Genomic DNA, 14,850 nt, shown 5'->3' on the forward strand with positions numbered 1-14,850 from the left:
AGTTTTTTTTTCCATAGCTCCAAGAATTATCGGGGAAAAAATGTTCCTGTAAACATTTTTTAGTTACTTTTAAAAATATCTGCAGTCTTATTCTGCTGCCCGCCAGTTTGGACCCAATCCTGAGACCTGCATGTTGGCTTACTACAAGTGCGCACTGTTGCAAACGTGTTTGTAAGGTTGTTTGCAAACCCTTAGCATGGGCCCAGCACCGGAGGTAGCCCAGAGTGAGCCCATGCAGGGCAAGCTCCAGCACTGGGCCTGTGTTCTGTTGCCCAGAGGTCGCCTGGACCACTGGGTGGCAAGAGGTGAGTGGAGGTGTGGGTGGAGGTGAGGGAGATGTGGTAGGGGGAAGGAGTAGGGCTATAGGAGGGTGGGACCTGTGGAGCTTGGATCCACTAGATCCTGAGCTCCATGGGCTCTGATTCTGCGGTGGCTCAATAGCCACCGCAAAATCGATTAGCCCCATTGCAGGGCTACTTCCCTTACTTGGGGGAAGGGGATGAAAGTCCCCTTCTCCCAAAGAGGCAGCAGCGGTTGCCCGGGACACGCTGGATGCCATGGTATGTATTTTTGGTGCCACAGCAGCCCCGCGCACCGGGCAGCTCAGGATGGGCCTGTTAGTTGCCTAGAACAGGTGTGTCCAAAGTTTTTGGCAGGAGGGCCAAATTAGCTCTCTGACACTGTGTCAGAGGCTGGGGAAAAAAAGAATTAATTAACATGTAAAATTTGAATAAATTTACATAAGATTACATAAATGAATATATTAAAGATGAACTTATATGAATGAATGAAGGTCTTGCGATCGCTCAAGGCCTATAAAAGGCCTTGCACAAAGCAAGGCTGGCCTTTCCTTTGCTGTCGCTGCTGCATCACAGACGTGAAACAGCAAGCAGTGGAGGGAGCCCTCATCCCACAGCTCACATGAGAGGTCAGTCGCCCTCACGCTGAGATCAGTTGCGTCAGGCCAACAAATATCCAGAGGGCCAGAGGCTCATTGGAGACTGGGGGCTTCCTGAGGGCTGCGTTGAGAGTGGCCCCAGGGCCGGGGTTTGGGCACCCCTGGCCTAGAATGACAGTTCTGCAGTTCTGACAGTAAAAATTTACTTTCAATGTATTTTGGCAAAAACTATTTGCAAAATCAAGTTATACTTATAGAGTAGCACTTACAGCAAGAGCAGCAAAAGATAACAGCTGTGTCACTGCAACTCATAACAGAGAAATAAGATAAATTAACACGAAGGGGTTTGACCATTTGAAGACATGGGAAGGGTCACAAACTCATGTTCATTCTGAAAAAGAAAAGCAGAACTTTTGTCCTTTTCCAGCTGAGCTTCAATTCATCCTCATTGGCTGGACCCAGGAATGCGATGTCTTGTCACTCCTGTATTGTTAGTGTAATTGGTGAAGCATGAAACTTGCACATCAATATCACTAGAGTTACACAATAGCTATAAGCATATTGTTCTGATTCCAAAACCTTTTATTGGCATAAGCAAAAATAAATAAAACATTAAAATACAGTACAGGAAAATCCTTCTAAAGGGATATCTTTAAAAATTAGGAATGGGTAAATCACACTTTGGGCTTGACTTGTAGCTGCTGCCTGCAAAAGTTCAGAAGGCATGAGATCTGTGCAGCCAGTAAGAGGACCACACTGTGAAAAAGGGGAACATCTGGAGAAATGAATGATTCAATGAGTTGCCTCATGGAACAATACCTTGTAAAAAAAAAAAACCCATTTTAAAAAAAAAAGTGGTTTATGGCCAACTTGCTGATGTAAACGGCCTTGAATTTATGAGAAAGGTGGTATATAAATACTGTAATAAATAAAATATATATAAAACTTTTTGGATTATTTTTTTCCAGATACTTGATTGGTACTCTGGAGTCTGGTTTGCTTCTTTTTGGGTTCCCAAACATGACCTCACTACGGATCATGTTCAGGGGTCTACATCTGTGCTGTATTTCTCCAAACCTTTTCTACCCCTGAAAAATCATCCAAGACGGCTAGGACCAGAGTGTGGAGGATCCAATTTGGACCATGAAAAAAAACAGCAGGTTCACTCCTGAACATTTCTTTACAGAACCGGCCTTAGGGCAATTTTATCAAATTGGGCCCCATATCTGAAAGGGCCCCACACTGGGACAGTGAGCAACTGCAGCCAGCACCTCGCTCCATAGTTGACACTCCAGCATGGAATCTTCCATGTTGAGGCATCACAAGGAGAGCACAGCAAGTGGAGCATTGCCATTGGATGGTGCTCCCTCCCTCCCTGGGTTTAATTTTTTTGAAATTGGCTGCCCTCCAGAAGCAGTTGGGGGTGACTGCCAGGTGCCTCACTACTGCCACTCATTTTGGTGAGTGAGGGGGGCCCTTCTTTGCCGAAATGTTTTGCACTGAGCCATGAAACTCCTAAGGCCAGCCCTGCTTCTTTACATATACCACGCAGATCACAAGGCATCATGGGATCTGAAGTGTCTGCTGTGGCTTAGTGTAAATCAGGTCCTCTCTGCCCCCCTGCACAACTGAGACATAGTGAGGAGGGTTTTATCAATGCTGTGCAGGCCCCACCAAGTGCAGACAATTCTAAAGGAAGCTTCTAGACCAGGGGTGCCCAAACCCCGGCCCTGGGGCCACTTGCGGCCCTCGAGGACTGTCAGTGCGGCCCTCAGGGTGTCCCCAGTCTCCAATGAGCCTCTGGCCCTCCAGAGGTTTGTTGGCGCCCGACGCAACTGCTCTCAGCATGAGGGCAACTGTTTGACCTCTCGCATGAGCTGTGGGATGAGGGCTCCCTCCACTGCTTGCTGTTTCACGTCTGTGATGCAGTAGCAGCAGCAAAGGAAAGGCCTGCCTTGCTTTGTGCAAGGCCTTTTATAGATCATGAGCTACTATTCATATAAGTTCATCTTTAATGTATCCATTTATGTAAACTTATGTAAATTTATTCAAATTTTAAATGTAAATTAATTATTTTTTCCCTGGCCCCTGACACAGTGTCAGAGAGATGATGTGGCCCTCCTGCCAAAAACTTTGGACACCCCTGCTCTAGACCCAACAATAGGAACATTCTTTGAACCCATGTTCTGAAAGCATTTTCTCTTCTTAATTTTTCTTTTCCAAACTCCTAGCAAGCTATGTTGGCAACAAAAATCCTTTCTTTTTTTCCTATTGATCTACAAATTGCTTTTTCACCTATCTCTTCATAAGGTGCTACTAAGCAAAGTGGGAAAATAAATTACAGCGTACTGCTGGGAAAGTATCTAGGAGGGAAAGTCAGCCTTGCATTGGGGAATCTGAAATTCAAGCACATCCTGTTTGCATCAATCTTCGCCTATAAAAGTTTAATGTGGATGTTCAAGGTGAGCATTCGTTTCTAATTCATGTGCTTTATATTAGAAGTAGAAGCGGAATTTTAAGATGTTTGTGTTGCAGGTGGATAGTACTCGCTCAGAGGAAATCTGGGCGTGTCGTAAACGGAGATCACAATAACTTGTGTCATTTTATAAACATGGTTATGGTGTTTTGTGTACATGCTGTGTCAGTAGCAAGGTGGAAACAAAATATTAATAGGTGAGCGCCTTCTATTGTTTCCAATCTCCATGAGTTTGGTTCCCCACCCCCCACCTAACAGCCTATTCAAAAGATGTGCAGAATTTTCACATCTTGCAAGAAACTAATTTGACTTCCCTTGAAAACTCTCAGATGCTTCTCCTTGAGAAGAACTCTGAAGTTTGCTTTGAAGTTTACAACGTACAAAACCTTAGCACAAAGTTTCTACAAACTTTCACAAACTTTCCTAACGTTCACTAGAGGCCCTGCACATGCCCAATCTTGTCTGATCTTGGAAGCTAAGCAGGGTCAGGCCTGGTTAGTACTTGGATGGGAGGCCGCCTCAGAATACCAGGTGCTGTAGGCTTACACCATGGACTGAAGGTTGCCAACCAATTAGGGGTCCCCAATTGATAGCTACTGTTCACACAGAGATGGCACTGAGAGTGTGGCAGGGCACACTGAGTTAAATCATTCGGGGTGCAATCCTAACCAACTTTCCAGCACCCAGGTAAGGGCAATTCAGCCCTAAGTTAAGGGAACAAACATTCCCTGACCTTGAGGAGGCCTCCTTGACTGCTCCCCAACTGCAGAATGCAGCACATGCCCCATTGGCACAGTGCTGGAAAGTTGGTTAGGATATGGGTCTTTAATAATGTGCTATATGCTCTCAGTTTCACTACAATCAGGGTTCTGTGCATATGGACTGTCTCTCACAAAACCACCTTCATTTGTGGTAGCATTAGATCAGTTTCAGGGTAAGCAGCAAGTTCCATGACATGAGTCTGAGACCCAGGAAAATCAGGCTTAAGTTCTTTTCCATGGGTCATGGCTAAACATCTCATTGAACTAAGCATGACTAACACTCAAGCGTTTACAGGTTTAGCCTACAGGTATCACCCAACTGTTTTTCTAAAGAGGAATTCCACTGAGCAATTCATCTTTTGTCACATTGATCTTCACTATTCATCTTTGTGAATTTCAACTTTCAGCACTGGGTGTTTTTAAAGACAAAAATCAAATCAATAAATGTTTACTTTCAAGGCTGCTACAGTCCTGTTAACTGCAAGGAGATGCTGGCTGACACAAAGAGCAGTTGTAAGTGACTGCAGCCTAACTGCAAACCCAGATGGGCCACCACCAGGTAATCAAATGTCAACAGATCCCAAAAGGGACTTCAGCTATCATGAGGAAACCAGAACGGAAAGTGTGAATTGTGCCTGTTTACAGTGGAAACCAAAGAAAGGCACACCAATTTAGGAACTAACCACCCAGAGCCATTCATAAGTGCTCTATCTTCTGTTCTGCATATATATGGTCACAAATTAAAATACACCCTTATTTATTCCTTTCTGCTATGCAAAACTGGAGCTTTATTATTATTATTTTATTTATTATTTTATTAATTTGTACCCCGCCTTTTTGCCCAACGGGCACACAAGGCGGCTAACAAACAATTTAAAAATGCAACATGAAAAACAGTTAAAAACAATTTACAATGATTAAAAAGCTAAAAACAAAACAAACCCCATGGATTTTTATATAAAAAGCAAAAACGCCAGCCAGCCTGTCAACAATTAAAAGCTTTTTGAAATAAAAAGGTCTTCAGTCCACGCTGAAACGTTAGCAACGAGGGAGCAGTTCTCAGTTCTAAGGGGAGGGTATTCCACAGTTCGGGGGCCACCACTGAGAAGGCCCTCTTCCTGGCCGCCACCCCTCTCACATCTCTTGGTGGCGGCACAGTCAAAAGGGCCCCCCCAGAAGATCTAAGAGCACGTGCCGGATTGTAGGGAAGGAGGCAGTCCCTCAAATATCCCGGACCTGAGCCGTAAAGGGCTTTAAAAGTCAAAACTAGCACCTTGAATTGGGCCCGGAACAGAACCGGCAACCAGTGTAGCCGCCGGAGCAATGACTTGACAGAGTTAAACCGACGTGCCCCGGCAACCACACGAGCAGCCGCGTTCTGTACTAGTTGTAATTTCCGGACCGTCTTCAAAGGCAGCCCCACGTAGAGCGCATTGCAATAATCTAATCTAGATGTCACTAGGGCATGGGTTACCTTGGCCAGGTCCGCGCAGCTCAGGTACGGTCGCAGCTGGCGAATCAGCCGAAGCTGAGCAAAGGCTCCCCTGGCCACCGCCACCACCTGGGACTCCAGGAGCAGCTGTGGATCCAGAAGAATCCCCAAACTGCAGACCTGCTCCTTCAGAGGGAGTGCAACCCCATTCAGAGCAGGACGATAGTCCAACACCCGAGCTATGGATTTCCGAACCAAGAGCACCTCTGTCTTATCCGAATTTAATTTCAGCTTTAGGGCAGACTCGGCCATTTCCATTGTTCCTTCAAGGTCCATGTACTAGTAATTACAGAAATAACATCTCATAATTATCATTCAACATCATTGGAGCATCACAATGATTGAGTAAGGACTTTCCCACTAACATGTACACAATGACAGTAATTACTAAGTAAGGATGTAATCATTTCTCCCATTACATTTCCTTGATCTCTCCCATTTAATTAGTTTGTCTTTTCTTTCTGCAGAACAAACTGCTTTGCTGCAGAAATCAATTTATCATCATCATCATCATCACTGTGGAGCCATGATAGCTCAGATACACTGTTCACTACATGGGCAAAAGGGGTTTCATTAATTTCCACAGATCCCATCCCCACAGCACACACCTGCAGCCCCCTGTAAAAAAGGGCATGCTGTTCTGGAGGGTCACCTGTTAGCAAGCATGTGCACTCACAGCACACGCACATAGGGAACATTTACTGCGTGTGCATGAACCAAGTGCAGTGGCCCATGCCACAACTCAATGGAACACCGTGAAGAGAGGAGGGCTGCCAGAGATGCTGACTTAGGTCCAAGTAGACCCATTCAGGCTTTTATTGTGCAAGTAAGAAGTACTGGGAAGGGGAATCTACTGGAAAATGCAGTGCTGTGTACATGCATTTCCCTGCAGCCTGCATGCTGGGGGATTCAGTCAGAACCTTAACAGGAAGCAGGAACTGTTATTGAAGAAATCAGAAGGTAATGCGCATAGGGGGCTTCAGAGAACCGTAGCTAATGGAAACCACACATACTGGATCCATGACCAGGGGGATCATGGGGGGGATACCTGTACTCCACAATCATTGACACAACTATGCCCTTTTCTGGAACACAGTGGTCTCCACTTGGAGGAGACCATAAGGAACATAGAACATAGGGAAAAATGTAGAACATAGGGAACAGAGGGAAATATGGTTGGCAACTTTCAGTCTCGAAAGACTATGGTGTAAGCCTACAGCACCTGGTATTCCAAGGCGGTCTCCCATCCAAATATTAACCAGGCCTGACCATGCTTAGCTTCCACGATCAGACAAGATCAGGCATGTGCAGGGTAACAAACATAGGGATATCAGTTGGTTACTGGGAGGGAGGTACCAGGGCCTAGGAGAGGGGGGGGTAAAGGGGGTAATTTGTACCTTGGCCCAGAGTCAGAAAGGGGGCCCAGGAGCCAAAGGAGAGAAAGTTTATGGGATCTGACAGTTTCCTATCTCACCTGAACTTGCTGCCTACTCATGGTGCAGTGTTAGCTGCTGCTGCAAGCCATGCACACCAGGCCCAAGAATTCATCCATGACCTTCCTTAACACAGTGTCAAATCTGGGAGGAAACTGGCCTACCACAGTAGCTCTTTGGCTTGTGGATCTCATAACCATGAAGAAGTGTATAGAAGCTCAGGGACCCAGCTGTGGGGCTATAGCTGCTGCAGAAGTTCGTTTTGGTCCATTCTAGTGTGAGCCTAAATATGATGATGCTATTTTTCTGCAATGGATTTTCTATATTTCAAAGATTTTAGAGAGACTTGGGAGTGTGTTTGGTTTTCAATATTACTTTATCTAGCTGCCAATGCCGCATGTCAGGTAGACCAGGGCTCTGCATCAAGACGCCTAGTAGACCTGGGCTCCAAAGACTATTGTGGCTGTCAGCACCCTCTCCCTACCCTATTTTGCCCACCCCTAGCCTGCCTGCTCCCATTGCCCCCTCCACCCTTTGGGAGGGACCCAGAAGAAACTTTGTATGCCCTGTTAAAATTACTCTCATAGGCCCTGGGAGGCACTTCTTTATTTTCCCCCAGAATCAGGACGCTCCCAGAATGTGGCTTGTTCACAGGTTCAAATCTGCTAACCAAGCAAGGTATGGCCAGTCATAGAATCCCACCTACCTGCCACCCCCTTCCCCCCCTGCAAAAAAAACCAAGGCTCCTTTTAAGCTAACCAGTTAGAGTGAAGTGAAAGATGTGAGGCCAAAAACAATGTGACACAGACACTTAAGTCAACTGGAGAAGTCTGATGGAACTGTGATAACCTATGGTGTTATCACACAACATAGCCTGAAATAGCCCCCCCCCAAAAAAAAATCCAACATAGCCTGAAATAGTCCCCCCCACAAAAAAATCCAGCATATTAGTCTCCTTCAAGGACGACTGTATTAACACCACTAAACAATTTTTTAAAAGCTATTAACAGCCAATAACAAAAAGAGCACCAGTTCCCAGCCTCCATCTGCAAAAACGAAACCCTTTTAGAGGACTCATGCTCTACCTTTCACTTGCCCTATTTGCAATAGGGAAACAGGGCCACACCCATATTCTGAATTCGGAGTGACTGATTCAGTTGCTGGCCCTTTAACCACTCCAAGGAAAGAGCAAGGCTGGTGCTGCTCTCTAAGAGAAACCAGGAATCACTTATTAAGGAATAGTAGCACAGGATTTACAGGACTGTAGGGTCTTTGCTAAATGAGAAGCCGTGGACTGTCACACTGACTCAGAAGGACCTAACTGCAAGCGGGTGATAGGGTGCAGATGCTTCCCCATGTTAAAGCAAATCTGCTTGCAAGTAGAAAGCTAACATGTCAGGTAGATTGCCCTGGCATACTATTTTAGTACAGGCAAGACATGACTTGTATGTAGGAGAGCACTCAAGCATTTCATCATCCCTTTGTAGACTAGGAGCCCAATCCTGTGGTACGCACCGCGCCTCCACGGTGTGGACCACAGTCGCAAATGTGCCGTAAGGCACGTTTGCGGGGCTTACCGCTGGGCTCCCACCGGAGGTGGCTCAGCATGCTGAGCCAATGCCCGGCGGGCGCCCACATTCCACAGCTCAGTGGTGCCTGCGACCGTCAGGCTGCGTAACGGCAAACGGGGGCGGGGATGGAGGCGTTCCAGGGAGGGGAGAGGCCAGCGTGATGTGGGGAGGGGGCATGCCAGAGGCATGCCAGGGGTGGGCGGGAGGAGGATCTGTGGAGCTCCCCTCAGCAGGATCCTAGGCACTCGTGAAGGCTGCTTCCTTACACGAGCGCCTTTCCTTTAGCAGCAACCTTTTGGTTGCCACTAAAGAGAATAGCCCCATTGCGGAGCTGCCTCCCTTACCCAGGGGAAGTGGACGAACATCTCCTACTCCTGGAGTGCCTCCCGTGGTAGCACGGGAGGTGCTGGATTCGGCAGCAGCCCTCGCGGTGCCACCGAGCTGGGGCGCCCCGGGCAGCTCAGGATTGGGCTGCCCATTAGGACTGGGCTGTAGGGCTGCAACCTATGCACATTTATCTAGGAGCAAACTCCACTGAACACAGTGGGACGTACTTCTGGGTTGAAATGCATAGGATTGTGCATTTCCCAGCAACAGATACATCACATGAGTTCTCCCTTCATATGTCCTTATAGTTTTGAATTTGCATGCAGCTGTATGGATAATAACCTGTTCTTTAAAAGTGAGCCTGGGATACCACTTTGTTGATTCAGGCAAAGCTCGTCAAAGTGAAACGACCCAAAGGTTTATGTTGAGACCCTTAGAAAGCACCACTTCACGCTGTTCGATAGTCTCCCTAAGATTCCGATTTTGTTGAACATACGGTTGGATTAACAACATGATAAATCTGAGCGTCAAGGATGTCCAGGGCTTCATAATGTACACCTTTCGGAAAACCTCCAGCTAAAACTGAATGACAAATCACACAAATAACTTCGGTACCGCTTTATATTTTAAATTGTACCTTTTCGTCCGACTCTGTGACAGCCTTTTTCTGAACAATGACTCCGCCAGCAGTGGATTAAAGTATGCAAATCCTGCTGGTTCGCAAAGGTTCCTGATCGGTACGTATTCTAAACAGTCAACTTCATCATCTTTCAGCAGATCGAGAAGAAAAAAAAATTCATTTTCCCATTTTTCTCGCACAATAATGTCGTCTTTGTATAATAAGCGCACATCACAATTCTTTGAGGTTTTCCTTCTCCTGTTTTTTTTTTAAATCAGCAGCAGCTGTGTCTTTTGCAATTCCCAAAAGGAAAGATTATAGGATCCTGCCAACACACCTCCTGCTGTACTGCATTACTTTAATATACTAATTACAACAGAAGTCGAATGATATGTTTTCATCCCAAACTTTGTACATCAAAATAATAATCTCATCAAATGGATATTTTATATGCGACAATATAAAGTGGGACGGGGTGGGAGAGTGGAGGGAGGCACAAAAGAAAGGAGAAATGCTTTAAAGGCTTGTCATCTGCCCCTGGAAGATTACCATTGAGGAATTAAGAGGGGTAGGAAAAAACACACCTCAAAAACTGACACAGGCTTTGCAAAGCATTGGGCAAAAATATTTCCGGATAATTGAGCATCTTTGTGATTACATAAAAGCTCCAGCTTGAGAAAAGATTCACAGTGTTCCTCACATTTACATATTCATTGAATAATTCTCGGGGGTTGATTTGAATTTAGTCAAAAGATGTTGATAACATGACTGCCTAATAGGAGTGTCACTGCACAAAGTGGCAGAATGTCATAAAAAAAAAGTATGCTAAGATGAGTGGAAGGAAGTGTTTGGCATCCCTCTGCACATGGCAAGGACCACATGCTGGCCTTGGAACAGTCGGGTGCCACTGCACAAGAGTTTTGCCCTCCCGCAACTCATATATGACACCGTTGTGACATGCACATGCCATTTTGCTGCTGTCTCGATGGTACTGTGACTTTGAAGGCCCAGCCTTGGTGATGTTCCTCCACAGCAGGATGCAGCACATACTCCATTGGCATGGCTGCAGCAGCACTGGAAAGTTGCATAGGCTTGGGCCCTGAGTCTTGGTAAAGTGGCAGAGTACTGATCCTTTGAGGCAGTTCACATGTGACAAACAAGTGCAGAGGAAATGAGTGTGCCAACAGGGTCGTAAACTCTTGTAGAAGTTGTAAGGTTGTGCTACAAATGTGTTCTGTAACACCAAAGAGACATCGGTAGACAGAATCACAGCTCTGGAGAAGCCAGAAAGTAGACCAATTCCATTGCCTGCTAAGAGGCAGAAGCACAACCTGGGGAAGAGGGTATGGATCAGGCCCGGCAACAGGGTGGAATCAGCAGAGGAGGACTCCACCATATCCTAATCCCCCTCCCAAGTCTTTTCCCCCAACAAGGGGCTTCTCAGACTTGCTCCAGTGATTTAGCTGGCGTAGAGCCAAGTAGCCCCATTGGATAGGCTGGGGCTCAATACGGGGTAAGGCAACAAATGTTCCCTTACTCAGAGGAGACCTCCAGCCTGCTCAATTGCAGGACTTGATACAGCGTGGACTGCACTGCTCTGTTGTACCGGTGCTGGATAGGACTGGACTGTTACACACCCTTGACAACCCTACAATGCATCAGTTTTCCCAGAAACAACAACAAGTATTGGTTCTCAACTATTGGCTGTCATTTGTTGGTGTCTGTGGATATTTTTTGCAACTAATAGCACATTCCTTAGCACTGCTATGGAAGTAACTTTGCTCCTACATTCCCTAGAAGTGGATTTTTAACCAAAATGCCCGGGCAAAAAAAAAAGAAAGAAAGAAAGAAAAAAAAACCCATAAAGTAGCCCCTTGCCATCATTTTGATGGAAATGGTTTCCCCCACTGGCTTACTAACTAGGCTCTTTAAAAGGTGATGAAATCATTATTTTTCTATCATGTGCTGAAATTGCACAAGGGGAAAAGGGCATGTAGCCACTTGAAATACTTACAGTGTAAAAGTAATCTATTTTTTTTTATATTCTTATTGCAACCCAGGCCTAAAATAGCTTATATGCTTTCTGATGAATTTAAAGTGACCTAAATTGGTACACTGTGGAATTAGTACAATGTGGAAAGTAAATGTAGCCTGTTAGTGCGTGTCTTTTTCTAGCCTTCATGAAAGCCATATTCAGTGATGGAAATTTTTGTTCATTTAGAACATACGCTTATTAATAAAAACCCATGTTTAATAATACAAGCTCCCTTGTTATATTCCTAGTGGCAGTTTTGTGTCTAGTGGCAGTTTTGTGGAGATATACTCATATCTCCCTGGTTTCCTATACATTAGATATCACCTATGAACATGCACATTCAGAGGGCTATATCCCTGTAGGATAGTCAGGTTAGATACTTCCCAATTCTATGGAAGATTGGGTTGCTGGGTGGAGCCTGTTGCGACAGGGGAAGGCGCTTCTGCTGTCACAAAATGGCTGTGCATGGCATGCGCAGTGCCCCATTGGTGGCCATTTTGCATGCGCTGTTGCAAACTGCAGTAGCACTGCCATGCCTGCTGAACTAAGTAAGGCAACAGTGGTGAGCTGGATGTGGGCAAAGAAGGGCAAAAGTACTTTAGGCAGTGTATAAAGCAGCATTCCTGCACACGTTGCCTGGTCACTGGCCAACAGCCAGAGCTATTAAGCCAAGGGAGGCTGGAGGGAGTGGGGGAAGATGGAACAAGGCAGGGAGGAGGTGAAACTGGGCAAGGAGGGGGGAGGAGTTGGGAGGGGGTTGATCCAGAGGCAATAATGCTCAGCTCTTCCCAGTTCCCACCGTTTGCAATGTGAAGATAATCGTGCTAACCTATTTTGTTGAAAATAGCTTAGATTGACTGGCCTTATTGTAGATTGGCTGGCCAACCTATTGTAACTAGCTCCATGCATCTAAGGTCCCCAAACCCTAGCTTTCAAGCAACCTATGTGCTGATACGTGTGCGCACATTTTGAATGTCCATTGTGGCTCAGATAATATTGGGTTTCTTCATTTTATAAGAGAGCTTCGGGATTCCCTGACGTCTGGTGAACAGTCAGGCGCTGGGAGACTACCTTTTGTATATTTAAACCCTTTTGGTCAAAGGGTGCAAAGTCAGGTGTTGGTGGGGACACCCCTGCACACCTTTCTCTATTCCCAGCATACCTGCATCACAAGGTGACTTAGAACAGCCATCCTTTGAAGAAACAATCCAAGGAATTCTGAAGAAAGAAAGAAAGAAAGAAAGAAAGAAAGAAAGAAAGAAAGAAAGAAAGAAAGAAAGAAGTTTGGTTAGAAACAGTGAGATTTCTCAGGAGAGCATAACTGTTGAGTACGCAGAACTGCTGCTACTCCAGAGACCCAAGGTCAGGCAGTTACTCCCAGAAAATAACAAGGCACAGACACGGCACCACCACCAGATGTCCTTTTACTGAAGTATGTACAGCGCTGAGGCAGCACAGCAAAGCAAAACAGCAAAGATATCACTTGCCACAATCTCCAATCACCAACTCCACCGACGTAGCTTCCCGCAGACACTCCACTTAACATCTCCCACACGGCAGCTTGCACAGGCCCAAATATATACTGGCGCTGGCCGATGGGAAGTGGGTTACGGTCTGGTGACAGTATGAGTCATAGTCTTGTGACATGGTATTGCAGGTTATTGCATCATACAAACTATGCCCTATTGCAGTGGTTCTCAAACTCTCTGGGAGAGTTTGAGAGCCACTAAGTTCTTGTGGGGGGGGAGGCGGCAGGGGTGTGGGAAGGGAGTGGCGTGATCCCCAGGATCGCGCTGCTCAGGGAGGCTGCAGGGGCTTGGGTACACGTACCCAAGCCCCTGCAGCCTCCGGGGGTTGCGGGGAGCCCGGCGCGACCTGCAGCAGGGCTCCCCTCAGCAGTGAAAGTGGATGACGAGCGATCGCGCCCTGCCGCCGCTAAAGCAGAAGTGGAGCGCGATTGCTCCACATCCACTTTCACTGCTGCGGGGAGCCCTACTGCAGGTCTCGCAGAGCTCCCCGCACCCCTGGGAGGCTGTAGGGGCTTGGGTACGCTTGCCGCCTCCCTTGCCACCTCTCTGCCTCCAGGCTGCCCCGCCCCTTAAGGGGGCAGGGGCCAGGGCCCGCAGGCTGGGGCATTGCAACGCCCCAGTTTGAAAAGCCCTGCCCTATTGCATCAGCCAATCCCATGATGCAACAGGGCTACACTGTATGCACTCAGGCCAAGACATCCAGCCTTGCCCTACCCAGCCTGTAAATTCACATAGGCCTGGGGCATATATCACAACACATTCAAAACACATTTATAAAGAAGTGATGGTGTCGATAACCAGCCATGAAGGTTACTCACAATATATCTGAGTAATCTCACAATATATTCCCAGCTTCCCCTGTAGCACCACTGCTCACTTCTATTGTTTAATTTCAGGTGTGTCATTAATATCAGTGAGAAATTAGTTTGGAAAAAACAGACCCCCAACTTTGGAGACTCCAACATTTAATCTTAAAAGTACTGATTGGAATAATTACACTTTTTAATGGTTGCATTAACTCTAAAATAAGAATTTGGCTTGCTTCCTGCAACATATGCACAATTTGAAAAAAAAAAAAAGGCTGTATAGATTATTTTTTCGCATCTGGTCAGAGATGTTCTCTTCAGGCAGCCATGATGTATCTCGGTGGCACTAATCCTCCCCTCCTCACTAGCATTTATAATACCGAATAGCCGAATTCTGCCCTCATCTGAAGAAAACGCCGTGACTAAATTGATTTTTGAATTCTGAAAGGGATGAAGGCCAACAACAGTGTAAAAATTACAGTAAATGCTTTGCTGATATGGTGATTAAGATACTATCACAGAGTCGTGGAAATAAGGATTTGAGAAATATGATAATGCACTGGCATAGCTAGAGGGGGGGTGGCACACTAAGTTTTTCAGGGAGCTTCCCTGCAGCATGCAAGTGGCTCCTCCCCTTCCCTTTGGACCCATGTGGGCAGGGGGGGAGAAACGGAGGTGAATGGCTCCCAAGGGAGGGGGAGGAGCCGCTTGCACGCTGCAGCGAGGCTCCCTGCAAAACTTAATGTGCCGCCCCCCCTCTAGCTACGCCAGTGACTTGTTGAGAGCCTCATGAAGAAAGATCAAACAAAATTATTTAGGCTGCAACCCTATCCACCCTTTCCTGGGAGTGAATCTCATTGAACACAATGGAACTTACTTCTGAGTAGGCACACATAGGCTGCC

This window comes from Tiliqua scincoides, chromosome 7 (genome assembly GCF_035046505.1).
Source record: "Tiliqua scincoides isolate rTilSci1 chromosome 7, rTilSci1.hap2, whole genome shotgun sequence".
Lineage (NCBI taxonomy): Eukaryota > Metazoa > Chordata > Lepidosauria > Squamata > Scincidae > Tiliqua > Tiliqua scincoides.